Raw genomic sequence first — 6,826 nt, 5'->3', positions numbered from 1 at the left:
TGAAGCGGTGGTTTTTAGTTTCAAACCGCGCTGGAGGTTTTTTTTAATTCACCCCCCCCCCCCGGTGACTACGCTCATAGAATTTTGAGTATGTAATTTGCGTTTTTTATATATTGAAATGTGTTTTTTAGCTTCGGGCCCCGCTGAAGGGGGGTTTTAAACACAAAACCCCTCTTGCCTTCGCTCATAGAATCTGGTGACAGATGTTTGCTAAGTCTTATATTGAAGAGAGAAGTTGTATCTTTTAAAAAATTCGGAGGGGGTTTAAAATGTTTCTGTTGGGAGATTTTAAACTCAAAACCATCTGGAAAAGTTTAAAAACTTAAAGCCCTCTGGAGAAAGGGCTTTAAACTCACCCCCCCGGCTACGCTCATAGAATTTTGATTGTGTAATTTACTTATTTTTTTATATTGAAGAAATGGTTTTTAGCTTCAAACCGCGTTGGAGAAGGTTTTTAATTCAAAGCCCTCTGGATGGGGTTTTAAACACGAACCCCTCTTGACTACACTCATAGAATCTGGTGACTAATGTATGCTTTAATCTTATATTGAAGAGGGGGTTTTATCGTAAAAACAAATTTTGCGGAGGGGGTTTTAAAATCAAAATCTCCCTATGCTCTTGGAATATGGGGATTTTCGTTTGCATTATTTTTTTTTATATAAGGGGGGTTTAATCGCAAACCCCCCCTGGATGGGGATTTTAAACTTACCCCCCCCCCTCTTTTGGCTGCGCTGGAGCAAAATGATAGTTTAATATTAAAATCTCATCTAAAAGAAGTGTGACAATCGAGACACAAATAGCGTAGGTATATCTATATTACACGTATTTATCATAATATTATCTTCATGTTAAGCGAGACCTCTTGTAGTAGGCTTATTTAGGTCAGAAAAAGACGCCAACAGAAAGGTGGTTAAACGCTTCCAAATGCAAGACAGTTTTGACCCGCATAAAATGTCAAATTTTAAGAACTTTTTTTTTTTGTTTTTACTTTTAAAAATTATAATGTCAATGTATAGGCCAATGTATACAGTGAAAATTCAACAGTTTTGTTCCTTGAAAAGAAAAGATACCTCAGAGATTTAGAATAAGGCTTTTAGGGTCGCCGCCAAAAAAAAAATGTCTTCGAAAAATATTATTTTTTTTTGGTTTCATTGGCTGCTCTAATGACATAATCCAGTGATCCATGCAAACGTTCAATAAAATTTGCTGCGAATAAAGAATGTCGATAAATGACACAATGTACTGAAAATATTCAGTAAGCTACAGGTTGTTTTAAGTATGGCAGAAAGGAGCAGGAGCAGAGTCAGTAGGAACAGAGATATTGTCAAACAAAGGCTAATCAAGGATATAACTCTTATCGCAAATAATAATTGGCAAAACTTTTCTTCTTTACAAATGTTACCACAGCTTCGTTTCTCGATAAGTGGACTCGTCAGGTTGTAAAGAAATTTTTGAAGTACTCATACAATGAATTTTTTTTATGCACTGACCCATTTCGTCAATTTTCTTTATACCGTATTATTACTAATATTTTTTATAATGTTGAAAGCCAAACGGTGTGTATTACTACACTTACGTTATTTCACTTAATATGGCCTTACTTTTTAATAGGATGGATAGTGAGCTTTATCATAAAGAAAACGCTTGCATTCAGGGCTAGCCCTGAAACTCGCTGGCGGAGCTTACAGCGCTTCCCCTGATCCCTAGGTGTCGAAGAGGAGGGGCACCAGCCTAAATGTTTCCTCACAAACGTTGACTCTAAATGAATAAATGTATGTATGTGTATACATTTACATATGTGTGTGTGTGTTTATTACGGTTTACACGTGGTTAGAGTTTAGAAAAAAATCGCCCTCCCCCAACCAAATGTTTTGGATCTTCTAGTGGCCACAATGCTTTATACTTGTAAGGGGGCATAATCCATAGAATGACAGAGTTACAAATTTTATTTATGTATTAATCCCCCCCCCCCCTTTTTTAAAATATCCAATCTTCTAAATATCTTGAATGCAAATACACATCAATCGTTTAGAATGTTTGAAAAAAAACATAATCAAAATATAACCCCTAAAAAGTTATAAATAATTATTTTCAATCATAGCCACATTTTTTATTTGTTATATGATTGTGAGTCTTGGACGCTGACTGCAGAGCTAGAGATGAGGATCCTAGCAATGGAATAAAGGTTGCAACAGAAGGATCCTAGGTATGACACTTGAACACCACATCACTACAGCTATTGGACCCCACGATGACTGCTAATTATTGTAGGAAAAAAAAACACAAACTAAAACTCTATGGCCATATTACAAGGTCTTCGGGCTCGCAAAAACCTTCCTTCGGGGAACAGTACCAGGAAAAAAGAAAAAGAGGCAGACAGAGAAAGCGATGGGAAGACAAAATAAAGGAATGGACGGGCCTGCCAATGAAAGAGGCTCTATCCAAGGCAAAAGACAGAGAGGAATGGAGAAAGACGATAAAAAAAATCTTGTGTGGTGCCCCAACGGTCCAATAGACTAAGGGATAGGTGAAGGTGATGTAAAGAGAGAGAAAAAAGAAGAGGCAGACAGGAAAGTAAAGATACAAAAGGGAGCAGATGAGGATAGAGGCTGGCGTAAGTGTGCCCACTGAAGGTAACAGCAACCATAGCGCCAACACTGAGAACCCAAGTAGCGCCGCATGGATCAGCCGTTCTCCGAGGATAAAGACGACATCGGTGATTATCTGAAACGTTTTGAGATCAAGCTTGCAAAGTTTAATGTCCGAGAGAGGGAGTGGTCAAAAATCTTGGATTTCGTGCCCTCACGATTTGCCAAAACCACGACCACTCGATGCAGAATAGTTATCAATTGTTGAAAAAGGAACTGCTAAACGCCTACGGGCACAACACTGCGACATTCCGAAAGAAGTACTACGAAAATACACAATCCAGCCAGGTAGATCTGCAAACAACCATCAACTCAGAAAAGGACTTCTTCGCTAAATGGCTCGGATTCGAGAATGTGGAGAACACCTACGAGGGGTTAAAGAACTTCATTCTGATTGATAATTTTCTCAATTTTATCAATAAATGCGATCTCCAGCTGCAGTTCTTTCTAAAGAAAGGAACCCAAAGTGTTGGACGAAGTGACAGAAATTATTAGAACATATAAAAAAGCGTATCCCAGCAACCCACTTTCAAATAAAGACAAGAAAAATATTGACTTGGTGGGATATGCGCAGGAGAACAAGGATAGGGGCAGAAACAGAGGGCGAGAGCCACAACCCGTTAGAGGGAATAGTAATAGCGGAAGAGCTAAGGAAGTGACATGCTACACGTGTGGAAGGAAAGGTCACAGAGCAGGACAAACAGTAGAAAGAATTACATCAATCGGTATAGTTACAATAACTACAGTAATAACAGAAATAAGGAAAATAAAAGCAGGGAGCAGCAAACCAGAGGTGTGGACAGGGTGTTCTTTGTGAAGGGGAGCAGTGATAATTTTACATTCTACCCAGGGTTCGTAAATAATCGGCCTTTATGGGCGGTCCGCGACAGTGGGTGTAACACGATCGTTATAAGGAGTAACTTCATTGAACCACAATACTATAGAATATAGAGGGTACCAGAGGAAAGTGGAGTTTGCGGATTGAAGCGTTAAGGAATTTTTTAAGCACTTAAGGTCTTCATTGAGACGCCATTTTACACGGGATACTGCGAGGGAGTCACCATGCCCGAGATGAGACAAGACATGTTAATTGGCAATATACCAGGAGTGAAGGAGTGCACTGCAGAGGAGATAGCAGCATGGCAAAACAAGTATAAACAGATGAACCAGAACACGGAAACCACACAATAAGAAAGCAACATGATAATGACAAGAGCGCAGGGTATGCGGAAAGCAGAGCCACATGAAAATAGCATAGAGAGTAGACCGAGGGAGACGATGGAGCAGCCAAGGTAAAGCGGACTCGAAAACAACCAACTAGCAGAAACTGAAGAAAGTGAGCAAAGTAAAGAAGAGCAGGGGGACTCGGATGAAACAAATGAAATACCCAGGTTCGCACAGGAGCAAAAGTTGGATAACATAGTTGGAAGGATATATGCCAGAGTGGAAGACAAGAATAATAATAATCCGATGGAAAAGTTCACGCTTAAAAATGACATACTGTTTAGACAGGCAATACTGAATGGGAAGAAAGTGAAACAGTTGGTATTCCCCAGAAGTATTGGCAGGATGCACTTGTGATTGTACACGACAATAGCATGGCGGCACAAAGCGGGACAAAGAAGTGCTTAAAGTGGATAACCAGGTATGGAATGCCGAAAATATTGCTGACGGACAACGCATCTCAGTTCCGGTCGGAACAATTTAAGAAGTAGATGGAGCAGTTGGGCATGCGGCGTATGAGGTCATCGGTTACCACGCAGAAGGCAACGTGACCTGCGAGAGATTAAACGGGGATCTAATAAAGGGCCAAAATCGTTCAAAACAACCAGAGTCATTGGGCTCGGTACACCAATGTCGTACTATTTGCACACAGGACTAATGTACACGAAGCCACACAATTCTCACCATATGAACTAGTATATGGACGAAAACCTCGTGATGAATAAAAATCTTTAAGGAGAGTTTTATAACAAATGGCATTGAAACAGAAAAAAAAATGAGGCAGTACTAGATTCGAAGCAAATCTGAAAGGAAGCTACGACAACAGCTCCAGATATAAACACAATACACGGGAGAGGGTGAACGAAAAGAGGCAAATAAGAATGATTTAAAGAACAAGATAGGGAAGCAATGGAAAGGGCCGTACACAATTACTGACAAGACGAGCGCAGTGAATTACAAAGTAGATGTTAATGGTAAAGTACGAACACACCACATCAACAATTTGAAACGATATGTTGAATAAAATAACGGAATTCGATCCGTATCCCATGCCTAACATCGACGACATATTGCACAAACTCTCGAACGCTAACATTTTCACTAAGTTGGATCTAACGAAGGGATATTGGCAAGTGCCACTGACTGAGAGGGCGAAACCATATACAGCATTCACGACGCCGTACGTGAGGTTCCAATAAAACTGTATGAGCTTTGGACTGATAAACACCCCAGCTACGTTTAACAGGATGATGGCATCGGTTGTTGATAATAGGCAGAACGTCATATGTTACCTGGACGACATATGTCTATTCCATGAGAATTGGGAGGACCATTTGAAGGGCATTAGAGATATTCTTAAAGTAATACAAGAGAATGCCTTCACCATCCAGGCTGAGACAGTAGAAATTGGTTTGGAGGAAATAACATTCTTAGGTCACATCGTCAAGAACAACGTCATCAGTCCCATAGGAGAGAACATAAAAAGATATTGGAGCTGGAAGTACCTACAACCCAAAAGCATGTTAAGAGTTTATTAGGGTTGGTAAACTATTACAGGAAATTTATCCGAAACCTGGCGGAAATTGTGAACCCACTAAATAATCTACTGCGAAAAGGTCAACCACCGAAATTTACGTGGGACACGACGTGTGTAGACGCAATAGAAAAGATTAAAAAGATTTTCTCAACTGACCTGATATTATAACTGCCGAATAACGTGTTCTACGTATCCACGTATGCGTCAGGGAGCGCTTTTGGGGGAGGCTTAATGCAACAATACGAGTGCCTACATCCCATTGCATATGTCAGCAGGAAACTATCAGAAGCGGAGAGAAGACATAGTGTAGTGGAAAGGGAGGCCCTGGCAATAGTATGGGTGGTGACAAAGTTAGAAAGTTATTTGTTGGGCAAATATTTTTTTTTGCTCACAGATCATAAACCTCTCCAGTTCATGCAACAGAAAAGCATGAAAAGTGGAAGAATATGTTGGTGGTTTCTGATACTACAGAATTTCAAATTAGAAATAAAGGCAATAAGTGGAACTACCAATACAGTGGCGGACATGCTATTTCAAATTAGAAATAAAGGCAATAAGTGGAACTACCAATATAGTGGCGGACATGCTGTCTCGAGTTACTTTGAGTTATTATAAGGTACATGTAACTTGAATTACAGTTAATTTTGGAATTTGGTTGTTTGGGGAGCTATAGTTAGTTTGGCTCAGTTTGTTATTTTGCTATGTATGTATGTAATTGTATACTAGTAAGGGCATTAATAAGGCGACGATGCATTGATACCACGGAAAGAGTAAGTTTTATAAGTTCTCTTATTTATATGTGATCATGATCATACATCGTCAAAGAGTTAGGTCGCTTTGGGACAAGTAAGTGTAGAGAGGAAATTAAATACATTTGTTAATGTCCGAAAAAACGTTAGGTGCATAGTGAGAGAATGAGTAGTGATAAATGTTAATTTACTGTGCTAAGTGCTCGGTAAAATGTCTGTTCTGCCGTGCGAGGGAAAACAGTGTAACCTCTGGATAGTGATTTGACAAATTATAGCTAGACACATCTATGGTGTCAACACGAACGAACTATGTCTAAGGTCACCTTTGGGACACCACATAGGACAGTACCATCTAGTAACACCTGAGTGAAATATGGGTGCAGATGAACTTGATTTTGGGACACTGGAGGAGAAGATGAAGCCAGAATCAAGACTCAAGTTTGTTGTCTTTCATGTTTTCCCATACATTTTGGCCCTTGCACAATGTAAGACTAAGACGATAGGTAAAAAATTGACTGACAATTTATTTTTAGTGGGAAGGGGAGGAGTTGTTATGGCACGATTAGGAATTAGTTATTTGTTTCGGGAATAGGGTTGAAGTTTTTTACTTAGTGACGATGACATGATATAATTTTAAAAAGTAAGAACACCCTAGGAGATGCTTTTCT

This window comes from Biomphalaria glabrata, chromosome 5 (genome assembly GCF_947242115.1).
Source record: "Biomphalaria glabrata chromosome 5, xgBioGlab47.1, whole genome shotgun sequence".
In the NCBI taxonomy this organism is placed as follows: domain Eukaryota; kingdom Metazoa; phylum Mollusca; class Gastropoda; family Planorbidae; genus Biomphalaria; species Biomphalaria glabrata.
Note: the sequence above shows the minus strand (reverse complement) of the source record.